The sequence below is a fragment of the Nilaparvata lugens genome, chromosome 2, assembly GCF_014356525.2.
Source record: "Nilaparvata lugens isolate BPH chromosome 2, ASM1435652v1, whole genome shotgun sequence".
Taxonomy (NCBI): Eukaryota; Metazoa; Arthropoda; class Insecta; order Hemiptera; family Delphacidae; genus Nilaparvata; species Nilaparvata lugens.
In genome coordinates this window covers 84,362,514-84,375,092 of record NC_052505.1, presented here as the reverse complement: position 1 = coordinate 84,375,092, position 12,579 = coordinate 84,362,514, and the positions used below count along the sequence as shown (strand labels likewise).

At 34.7% G+C, this 12,579-nt stretch overlaps 1 long non-coding RNA gene across 1 annotated transcript in view; it reads left to right on the top strand.

The window, feature by feature from the left end:
- The first annotated feature begins 6,918 nt into the window (after positions 1–6,918).
- The window catches only part of LOC120350012, a 61,745-nt gene continuing 56,084 nt past the window's right edge, over positions 6,919–12,579 (top strand). The window contains exon 1 of the long non-coding RNA XR_005570573.1: positions 6,919–7,392. This is a non-coding gene — a long non-coding RNA (uncharacterized LOC120350012). The remainder of the gene's footprint in view (positions 7,393–12,579) is intronic.

Sequence of the window (12,579 nt, the reverse complement as noted above, 5' to 3'; positions counted from 1 at the left end):
TCATTCTGTTGTACAGTCACTAGATCAGGTATTGTTCAATTGAAGAAGATGTTCCCTTGACTCGGCTTGTCCTGTCAGTCTATCTTCTTATTAAAAGGCTTTTATCAACTATATGTTCAATAAAATAGTCTATTTTTATATCTCAGCAATTTCATTACATGGTATGGTCCACTGAAATAAAACTTTTGAAAGCTAGTCACCTGCTGTACTTGCGCGTTCGTGTGTGTAGTTGATTGAAACGCCAATATAAGGTTAACTAAAGCCGGTGACGTCATAGCCGTGGGCTATGTTTGGTGATGCGGTTTCCTAGTCATGTAGAACACATTTTTATTCCTGGTCTACCTGCTGTGAGCGCGGTAATGCAGCAGCGAAATGCAATAACAGAGTTGGCATTTACAACAACTTCTCTGCATGCAGCTCACTCCGTCCCTGTATCATGAATGTTAGCATGCAATGCTCTCAGGATTCCCACATGCAACTGAGCAGAATAAAGCGTGATAACTCATTCCATACGTCACATTCACAGGTTGTTATCCACTGTGACCAGAGCTCAAAGCTCGAAGCTGTGTCTCAGATTTCTTCAATTTGACATAATATGCGACGTATGTCACATTGAAGGAATTCAGTTTTACTCTTTGAACTGGTTATAGATTTTGATATTCAGAAAATTATACAGCTTGAAATTTGATATTTAACTATTAACAGTGTTTGAAACTATTTAAGTTTATGTTCAACGAGATTCTGATCTAACTGTAGTTCCAGGTGTTGAAAAAATACATAATCTTTGTTATTTTTTACAATTGAAAAACTTAAATTTGAGTACGTAGACACGTTGACACAATGTCTAAGTGTAAACGTGTTCAAGACAATGTCGTGTTTTGCCTAGGTCTACGTCTGAACGTGTCTATGTGTAACGTGTTTATTGTCTTGTAATAGTGTGATATTGAGAGGGTAGTATTGTAGTTGTCTCTGTGTATCTTATATTATTTTTCAGGTTTTTGAACTGGAATGAACTTTGATTTTTACTGTATGTTGAACCCTGCGTTTTAGTCTGAGAATTGACTCTGTCTTGTTTGATTTTGCTAACTTGTTGCTTGGTTGTCGAAATTAAAGCAATTTTTGTGCATTTTTCAAATGTAGTTTCAATTCCATGTCAAAAAAGCCAATATATTTGAAAATTTTACGAACATTGACCTTTTTGCAGCTTTGGCTTTTCCACTGGAAGTTATGCTCAACGCTCGTGGAGGGGGAATAATTTTCAGTGAAAGGGCCACAGTTGGTATTGAGACGCGAACGAAAAATCATGTAATGGTGTGCGAGCCTTGGTCCTCTGAATGGGCCTGTTACCCATGCAGAGGGACAATTTGAAACGTTTTTCGGTAATCAGTAATTTTGATTTAGTAAAAGTCCGAATTAGATAGAATTAGTAGATGTAAAATAAAGAGGTTAATTGTGTGCTTGAATTCAAGTAGATTGTAGTGAGTTTCATAACGTCTGAGTTCATTGAGTTTTGGAATATGTGTTCTCAAAATTAAAGTTCAAATATTGTTGAAATGGTGAGTGCCGAACTTTTGTTGTTTTTCTTAATAAGCTTAAAATCTAGTTTCATAGAATGACCGAGGCCCAAATTTAAATGCAGCAAGTTAGCAGGTTCCCAAAATGTGTAGATTGAAATTGAATATATTTTTTTGTGAATCAATTGCTGGATCACCTTATTTTGTTTGAAAATTTGAGATGAGACATGATTTTATTAATTAGTTTTGATTGGAGTTCAATAAACCTGAAGTTGAATTTCATTAGTACTTTTCATTGAAGCTCCTAACTCGTAGTTGCTAGTTGCTAAAATAGGTGACAATTAGAGAATGATGATAATCTGTGCATTTGAATGAACGAATCCACCAAAAGCTCCCAACCAATCAAGGATTCAAATAGAGATTTGATAGCATAATTTTGGTAAATATTATAGAAGAGAAGAAACACCCCCTCCGTTTATAGTCTATTAAAATTTTGTGAAGTAAACAACTACAAGACTCAACCTATCTCGGACTATGTGTAACCTTATCTAAATTTGGGAGAGGAATAGCTCAAGGTTACCTTATTTTTTCTCTCCCTATTATTTTGATGATGTACTAATTGTATAAATCAATGGAGGAAGAAGAATACAGAATTAATGTGTTACTGTAGCCGGAGGTGGTGTTTCTTCTCATTTATGATAGCTTCTGAAATGATACTGCTATGAAGAATCAATATGAATTCTAGATCGGTTGAGAGCTTATAGTGGATTCGTTCATTTAAGTGCACAGATTCTCATCATTATTCAATAGGATGAAATAGTAAATTGTAACCTGATTCTGCAACTAGCCCTACTAGCGTAACTACGTATCAACTTACAATGGAAAATATTGTTATAATAATTTAACTCCAAGTTTATTGAACTTCTCAAGATGAAAGGAATTGATGAAAGTCATGTTACATCTTTAATTTTTAAACAAAGTTCGTACCTCAACAAACACAATAGTCTGTTATTATTGAAGTTGGGGAAATTAATAGACATATCTATTGTGTTTTCCCTTATTCCAACAGTATTTGGCATCTCATTTAGCAAATTTGGCAGCCTGAATTTATCATTAAATGCTTCCTCATTAGAATAAAATGCATTGTATATCTCTCTATACTTCAAATAATGTGAGACATCAGAACTTTTGAACTTTATTCTTTTTCTGGAAAGAAGAAATAAATAACAAAAATGAAAAGAGCGACAATATATTTATTGGATAGAGCAAATAATACAATAGTTGGAAAAGGAAAACTCAGGCTCTTCCCCAAAACTTCTTCTATTTCCTAATTTTGTCTCAAATCGTCCAAATATTATGTAGGTTAGATTTCTTTATTCATGTATGTTACAATATTTACTGGCTTATACACCAATTTACATTAAATGACGGTAATAATAATTCAACGAATTTTACAAAATATAAACAATTAATCAATGAGAATAAAAATTGAATGCAATTAGAATAACGATAATATAATACTGTGATGTAAATTCATAAATCCGCGGTGTTTCAACGAATAATTGTCGATTCTTTGGAAAGGATATAATATAATATCCTTCCCATCAAAACACGACCGGGAAACAGGTTAGGGAAAATGATTAAAGAAAACTGAGTGGGTGTGAAAATGAGTTTGTTGATAGGAAGGTCAAAATGAGTTTCAAAAACGAAGAAGAGGTGATGAAATTGATTCGAAATGAAGAAAGAGAGACATGGATTCAAGAGAGGGAAGGAGAGAGAAAATGAAGACAACGAGTCTCTCAAGTCCTCAACCACAAAACTGTCAGTTTGCGTGAAGATCAATGGAGTGGATACTGATCAAATGGCAACAGTACTCTACTAGACTTGGATCAATGTAGGAAGTTGGTGTATTCGAATCACATTGACCGGGTTGCCAGGAGGAAACCCCGGCAATAAATTTGAAGTAATTGAGCCGTTGGCCCCCAACAGTCATTACAATATCAGTGGCAAGTGCACAGTCTGTACTCTACTTGGGGAGGGCAATTGAGCAGCCATCTAGATTGTTTACGAGCATTTAACGCATTCCGTGTATCATCTACTTGATTCCAGTATTAATATTGATAGAATATGTGGCCATCACAATGCATTATGTGTGCAGTTTACGCAATTCTATCACTAATTCACGTTTGCGACAGTCAATAGACATGTAGAACTTGATAAGCCCACTACTCTCATCAATATAACTCAAACCACAGCTGAACTATACAAATGGGAATTATCATATTCCGAGATGTCTTGGAAATTCAATTGTTCCAATTACAAGAACTCAGTTGAAGAACCTATAAAATCACTTCATAATCGAAGTAAACTTTCTCAAATTAAGATTATATTCATATTAAATATAAATACTAAGGAATTGTCAAAAACCACAGATTTTATTAATAGTTAGAAAGACCGGTTTCGATTGTTACACCATTGTCGCCATTATATAAACTATTAGCATAGAGAAATGATAGCATAAGTAGATATCCCATGTTATAGGGCGTTTATGTCGCAAATTTTACTGTTATCCCAAGCCGATAGTTCACATAGTTCTTCCCTATGCAGCTGTGTGACACTGGAAGTCTCTCAAATTGTGACGTTCATACACTATCACCCCAACAAAACAGTAAAAATTGACAATAATCGACAGTAATCGGCTTGAGATAACAGTAAAAGTTGCGACATAAATTCCCTATACCATGGGAATATACTTACGCTATTGTTTCTCTATGCTATTAGTTTATTAGAGATTGACAATGGTGTAACAACCGAAACCGGTCCTTCTAACTATAAATAATTCTGTGGTTTTTGACAGTTTCTTAGTCTTTTCATTTAATATGAATAATTGACACAATATCAACTTCTCAACTAAAAAAAAGTGAAGATATATTCATTCTATAGTTTTATGGTTATTGATGTACTTGGAAGCATTCACCTCGGAACCAGAAATACAAAATTCAAAGACAAATGATCATGAATAATGAATAAATTATGGATCATGAATAGGTTTCATGAAATGGAATGAATTTCTATCCAGAAATAGGTTTGAAATCATAGAATGGATCTTAATGTCTGCCGGAGACAATACTTTTACTTAGCTAATAAATTGATCAATTAAATTCCAGATTACATACTGAATGCATTATTAATGGAACTTCTGTTACATTGCTTGAAAGAAGAACTATTGAATGGATAATTACCAGTAAAATTGAGGACATACTTATTGAGCGACTGTCATCTTTGTTTCAATAGTATGTTTGCCATCTCTCTTTTTTTCTTTCTCCCTTTCACCCTTATTTCACTCATTCATCATCTTCTTTCATTATTATATAATATAATTTCTCATTTCATCTTGTATGAGTTCTTAATGACTCGTATTGATTCGTATTAGCAACTCTCACCTACGTACAGGATTTTCCTTGCAGGTGATTGGTTTCGTATATTCTTGCAGAAAGATTTTGTTTTTGAAGAACAAAAAAATGAAGAATTTTAAATTTAATTTTGAATTTGAATCATGACGAACAAAATAATAGTCTTGTTGTTTATACTGAGATTTCTAAAAACTAAGTAATAATTGAGTAATTATCAAGTTCATTGATAATATTGAGCAAATTTTCAAAAACAGTCTACTGTGTCAATTAATACTTTGATTGAAGACATCATAATTCACTCATATTCAGATGTTCGCGTTATAATAGATCTTGTGTTCTTTATTGAATACTATGCTCAAGTTATCATTTCCCCCAGTAAGGGAATATTGGAAGCTGGAAATCCACGTAAAAGTAATATTCATTCATTGACAATAATTTATTCCACATAATTCGAGATTCACTGGGTTCATATAATATAAAGTGTTGCCAATAAATGAATATAATGCATTAATATCTCATTTTCTACTCTCTGGAACCAAAAAGCATTCGCTGAACACTGCTTCTATTCATAACTTATTAGGATAATATATTTGATCTAGAAGTCTCGTTCTTAATGTCCATAATCTAATTCAGAGAATATTTGAATCATAAAATTGTTCTGTTGTCGAATGAGAAGAGGTTTTATTTAAAGGAAATTAGATTCTCAGAGGGTGGATGCAGCTATCATGTTGCTATCAATATTACCCATCAAAAACATTTAGAACCGGTTTCCGAGCTCGGGATTCAGCTAAGATCTAGACTTTAAACAGCTGGAGTCAGAAAATTGGCTTTCCGGAACGGGGCGTAGTCGCAGTTTTTATGATAATCTTTATTTTCTCATTTCTATAATTGGAAACGTTCTCCTTGACGAAATGGAACATTCCTAAATAATTCAAAATAGCTGAAACTTCACACTATTTTCTCTATATTTCATTTTGTGTTCAATTTTCTAGTTTTTTGTAATTTATTTCAAACGTGAACTGCGACTACGCCTCGTTTCGGAAAGCCAATTTTCTGACTCCAGCTGTTTAAAGTCTAGATCATAGCTGAATCCCAAGCTCGGAAACCGGCCCTAAATAATACAGATAGAGAAAGACGTATGTTCTCACTATCGAATGACAGAGAAAGAAATTAAATGATGGTATCTTCATTTCAGTTATATTTTTAATGAAACCGTGGTTACTGCTTTCTTTTCTTGTAAGATCATCATGACCAATAACTAAAGAGCAGGAAAATTTCTATCACTATGTCCAAAGAAGTGTATATAAAGAAATGGACGAAATTTAACAGATGTAGAAAATCAATTTAATAATTCAAAGAGGGTACTGAGATTTTTATATTTCTTTCTATTTCTATAAAAAGTAGCCCTATACAGAAAAGAGTTAAAATCAATTCTACTACATTTTTCTCTTCAATTATTATGAAAAAGGCAACATCAAAGATACACACTGAAGGAAAAATTTGAGTTTTCGCAAATATCATAAAATTGAAGTAATAGAAGGTAGAGTTGAAAATGAGTGTATAAGAGACTAGTATTCCTAATCATCCATACTTCATTGTCCAATCCTGTATTTATTATTGACCTAATCTTATTAAATCTATGAACGCAACGTGTATCAGTTAATTCTACTTTTCTCAACCGTTCAACGTCTTACTTGGTGAAGAAAGTGCCCATTGGACAATATTGGGGCAATAACTTGATGAGAAAACACATTTACCCCGAGATGAAAAATGTGGCTGAACATCCAGCGTATTTTTTATAATCAACAACGCTGGAGCAAATGGATGGTCTTTCAATTCTGATGATTTTGATCTCGGGGTCTGAGGTAGTGGGTTGTTCGTGGCGGGATGGTGGTAGGGGGGGTTTTTAAGGGGAGCACGCTCCTTCTGGTACAGAGTAGGCGCGGGAAAGTCGAGCAGCGCGATCCTAGCGGAGACCGGGGGAAACTACGACCCTGCGCCTTCTATGCGGCCAGTAGGCAACCAGCAACGGCGGCGAATCTTTACGTGTATACGGGATTCTCACCCCCAAAAATCAAATTTCAAACAGAGCACAGAGGTGACAGTGTTTTGCGCGTCGAACCGAGTCTAAAAGTGTGTCATATGTGACTGTGAACCATACATGTAATAGCGTGATGGGTTGTGGGGAACTGGCTCCGAAAAAGCGTGCTAGTACCCTGAATACAACAATAAAACAACTTTCGGGTTTCAAAGCGTGTTCTGAGTAGTGTGATCAGCTGGATAGGAAAGTGATGGATTTCTGATTCTGTAGTGATTTAGTGCGTGGTTTTACAAAAATAGTGTAACATCAAAAATTACTACATCAATCCTGCAAATAAAACTACTTTTGAACAACAACCATCCCCTCAAACAGACTTTCTATTAGGATGCTCTTCTTACAATTGAATCCCAATCATTTCTGAAAAGTAAGTTTTGAAAATTTCAATCAAGTTTACTAGTCCTTGAAACTCAATTGTTGGGGTAATCACGATGTTGTATTTAGATGAGCTACTCGTTGATTTCTGCTATTTGCTAAGTCAATGATATAGTAGTACATTACAAAGAAATATAGCAGCTGAAATAGAAGTGAGCAAATAACACGACATAAGCTGATTATCTCAAGATCGTGAATACCCCTGTCTTCATATTGATGTTTAATTTATTTGTCTTTTTTCTATAGGGCTACTTTTGAATATGAATAAACATCTGAATACCATTTTGAAAATTATATAGTCACGACATGTTTTCGGCTATATGAAGCCACTAGAGCCACTATAGGCTTGCCATTATCAAGCATAATTTGATATTATATAGCCATTTTTTGACATTTTATTTTATAGCCATATTTGACATTCTATAGCCGAAACATGACATCTCTATAAATATAAAAATCTGGTGTGGCGCACTCACACAACTTTCCTTGCCGTTATGAAAATTGATCACCTGATGCTAGTGTTCCCGCGCATCTCAAGTCTACTATTCAAAGATTTGAGCCAGCTGGTGACAGGGCAATAACGCTGAAGACACACATGAGGTCTGCTATCTCTTCATAGTGAATGATTTAATAGAATCAACAATAATTTGCAGTTGAGTAATCACATTTTCTCGAATTTAAAGCTTATTTCCAATTTTAGGTAAAAATGTTACTGAACATTAATTGTAGAGATTTTCATGCTCAATCTACTCCACTCGATTTTTTTCGTTTCAATTGTATCTGAAGCCTGATAATTGGGAATCTATCTGCATTGATGGGGCGAAGCTCCTGAAATCTCTACACATATGGGACTTGTGGCAGTTGATAGAGCTTATCGATGACTATTTTAGGTATGGATTTGATCAAAATCGTTGGGGCCGTTTTCGAGAAAATTGCAAAAAACCCTGTTTTTGACAACATTTTCGCCATTTTAGCCGCCATTTTGAATTGCATCAGATCGAAATTGTTCGTGTCGGATACTTATATCGTAAGGACCTTAAGTTCCAAATTTCAAGTCATTCCGTTAATTGGGAGATGAGATATCGTGTACACAGACGCACATACACTCATACACACACACACACACACACACACACACACACACACACACACACACACACACACACACACACACACACATACAGACCAATACCCAAAACCACTTTTTTGGACTCAGGGGACCTTCAAACGTATAGAAATTTAGAAATTGGGGTACCGTAATTTTTTTCGGTAAGCAATACTTTCCTTACCTATGGTAATAGGGCAAGGAAAGTAAAAATGAATGTCTTGGTTGAGCCGAATGTAAATCTATATATATAAAAAGGAATGTCTGTTTGTGTGTTAGTTTGTTTGTTCCCTATAGTCTCGGAAACTACTCGACAGAACGGCATAAAACTCTGGGAATATGTTGTGTGAATATTGGGGATGGTTTCTGACCAGAAATTTTGATAGGGGGGCTAATAATAATTATTATATATTATCCCTTTTCACATACCGATGTTCCCGAAATTGTCGGCCGAGTGGTCAACGTAGAACGGGAAGATTATCATGATTCAAGATCATGTTGTGATAATATGATTTAGCATATGAACTTACCAGCAGTGATGAACACGTCATTCTGTGATAAAATTGTTTACTGGTATTAAAACGGTAGTTTTAAGCACATAGGAAGTCCTTATTGAGATGTGGATAAAAATATTGATTGTCAGATGAATTTCATGATTCACCAAATGAAGTCAAGTGTGACATGAGATACATTTTGGCGGTACGAAGTTCGCCGGGTGAGCTAGTGACTAAATAATTTTAAAAAGGGTACTTAGATTTATATTTCTATTCATATTCGATTTATTTGATCTATTCTAGCACTCATGCTTCTGAAGTAATGATGTTTTTTACTAGGTTCAAAATCTTTTCCAAAAGATTATAGATTTGATAAATCATCTTCATTTCATCTAATATCAACTGTGACCGTTAATAGTTTCTTTTATGTTTGTGAGAAGCTTCAGATGAGAATCCTATTGACAAGTCATCCAATGTAGAGGACTTTTCCTCCATCTCACAATTTTTTGGTAAACCTATGCAATATCGTCGTTATCTGTTGTGAATTAAGCCGCGTTTACACCAAAGTTATTAACAAAATTTTAATAACTTAATCCATATAGATTCTATTAGATTGAACGGAACTTGACAAACTCATATGATCATCATGTGTATGATAAGTTATTTTCAATCTAATAGAATCTTCAAGGATTAAGTTATTAACATTTTGTTAATAGCTTTAGTGTAAACGCAGCTTAAGAGAAAACGCAGCTTATTCTTGAAGAAATTGTGCACTCCTGATAATATCCTTGACTTAATGTTGATCATTCTGTTATTATCATTATCACAGTAAATACAATTTGTTGTTTGTTCAATCATGAAAATGCCTAAGCTACACTAAGCGCAATCGATGATCTGAAATTTCTTTCACTCCACAATTTATTAATGTTGTTAAGTTCCTTTTCCAGGAATAATAGACGGATGAAGAATATTTGAGTTAGGATCGCACGGCCCCCTTTCTCTGAACTTTCTTGTTGAGCGGACCACCAGAGCTATCATGAGAGTTAGTAATGACTTTGAGTGTCAAGAAGTTTGGATAGCAATTTGAAGAAAGTTCTACTTCCAAGGAGAATCTCATCTCTCTTTTTTCTCCTGCCTTTCAAAAGAATGCTTTGTGGAACTCATTCATCTTCGGAAAATAGAACCAATATTGAACGAGTGATCGCAACAAATAGTGTAACTTAGTTCAAAAGCAGAACTTCACAGATTAATTTCTACTTGTCACTTCAAATACATTCTCAAATGACGGATTAGATGCATTATCTGCATCAAGAGCAGAAAATTTTATAATCTTATATATACTGGCTTCCATACTGAATATATGCAAGTGTTGAATGAAAAAGACTAAGAAATTGTCAAAAAACCACTGATTTGTTGATAATTAGAAAGACCGGTTTCGGTTATTACACCATTGTCAATCTCTGATAAACTGAAACTGAAAACAAGAGCAGCAGAATTTATACTAGTAGGTGAGTACTGCTATTGGTCGAGGGCATGAACGCCTGCCATTGGCCTAGCTAGACAGTCTCCTCCCACTCAACGGTGTGACGAAATGGCGGCTTAAGCAACAGAAATGCCATGATAATAAAATTTACTTTCAGTACAAAATAAGAACCAAGAACCAAGAAAACAAGTGTGAAAGATAATAAAACAAATATGTAAATGGAAAAACTATTGACTAATGTATGCTTACAATTTTATGATAGAGCTAAATTCGTAGTGTTGTTGAAACTATAGAAACTATACAAATACAGTAATAGACTGGCTTCTCCACACATCTGTGTAAGCTGATTTATGATGAATAATTCTATAGTCTGATTTTACTCTAATATTGGCGTATGAAGGAGGCTCCTTTTTACTTTCCTTGCCCTATTACCATAGATAAGGAAAGTTTGCTTTCCGAAAAAAATAAGGTACCCCAATTTTTAAATATCTATACGTTTCAAAGTCCCCTGAGTCCAAAAAACTGGTTTCTGGGTAATGGTCTGTATGTGTGTGTGTGTGTGTGTGTGTGTGTGTGTGTGTGTGTGTGTGTGGTGTGTGTGTGTGTGTGTGTGTGTGTGTGTGTGTGTATGAGTGTATGTGCGTCTGTGTACACGATATCTCATCTCCCAATCAACGGAATGACTTGAAATTTGGAACTTAAGGTCCTTCCACTATAAGGATCCGATACGAACAATTTCGATCCTAAAACCTAGTTCTCGTTTTTGGTGAATTTGGGCCTTGAGGAGTAATTTTTCATTCCAAATAGGATCCCCAATGAAACCTACTGTCAAATTGTTCTTGAGAAAGAAATATTCAGCTGTTTAAATAATTTTCATCAACTAAAAATTAAAAGTTTCGGGTTTTAAAGATTACAACAGTTCTTGAGCGAGTTCTCCAACCCAAGGGGTCACCAGTTTATAAGTTCCATATCAACTCGCTTCTGTTAAAGTCTGTCCCTATGTCTATTGTCATTCTGTAACAAACGCGTAATGAATAAAACTACTTGTGATAGCAGTTGCTATTACGTTGATAAATTTGCTATGACAATAATTGTTACTTTCCTTGCCCTATTACCATAGGTAAAGAAAGTATTGCTTTCCGAAAAAAATTAAGGTACCCCAATTTCTAAATTTCTATACGTTTCAAGGTCCCCTGATTCCAAAAAAGTGGTTTTTGGGAATTGGTCTGTATGTGTGTGTGTGTGTGTGTGTGTGTGAGTGTGTGTGTGTGTGTATGAGTGCGTCTGTGTACACGATATCTCATCTCCCAATAAACGGAATGACTTGAAATTTGGAATGTAAGGTCCTTACAATATAAGGATACGACATGAAAAATTTCGATCAAATGCGATTCAAGATGGCGGCTAAAATGGCGAAAACGTTGTCAAAAACAGGGTTTTCCGCGATTTTCTCGAAAACGGCTCCAACGATTTTGATTAAAGTTATACCTAAAATAGTCATCGATAAGTTCTATCAACTGCCACAAGTCCCGTATCTGTAGAAATCTCAGGAGCTCCGCCCCATCTATGCAAAGTTCGATTTTAGATTCTCAATTATCAAGTCTCAGATATAATTTGAACGAAAAATTTTGATTGGAAAAAATTGAGCATGGAAATCTCTTCAATTTATGTTCAGTAACATTTTCACCTAAAATTGAAAATAAGCTCAAAATTTGAGAAAATGTAAATTATTCAATTGAAAACTCTTGGCAACTGTTGATTCTATTAACTCATTCACTATGAAGAGATAGCAGATCTCGTGTGTATCCAGCGTTATTGACTTGTCACAAGCTGACTCAGATTTTTGACTTGGAATGCGCGTTTACACTAGCGTTAGGTGATCAATTTTCATAACGGTAAGGAAAGTTGTGTGAGTGCGCCATACCAGATTTTTTTTTGTTTGAGTCGAAGCTACTATTAAGCTGCATTTACAGTTACACCAAAGCTATTAACAAAATGTTAATAACTTAATCCTTAAAGATTCTATTGGATTGAACATAACTTATCATACTCATGATGATCATATGTGTTTGTCAAGTTTCGTTCAATCTAATAGAA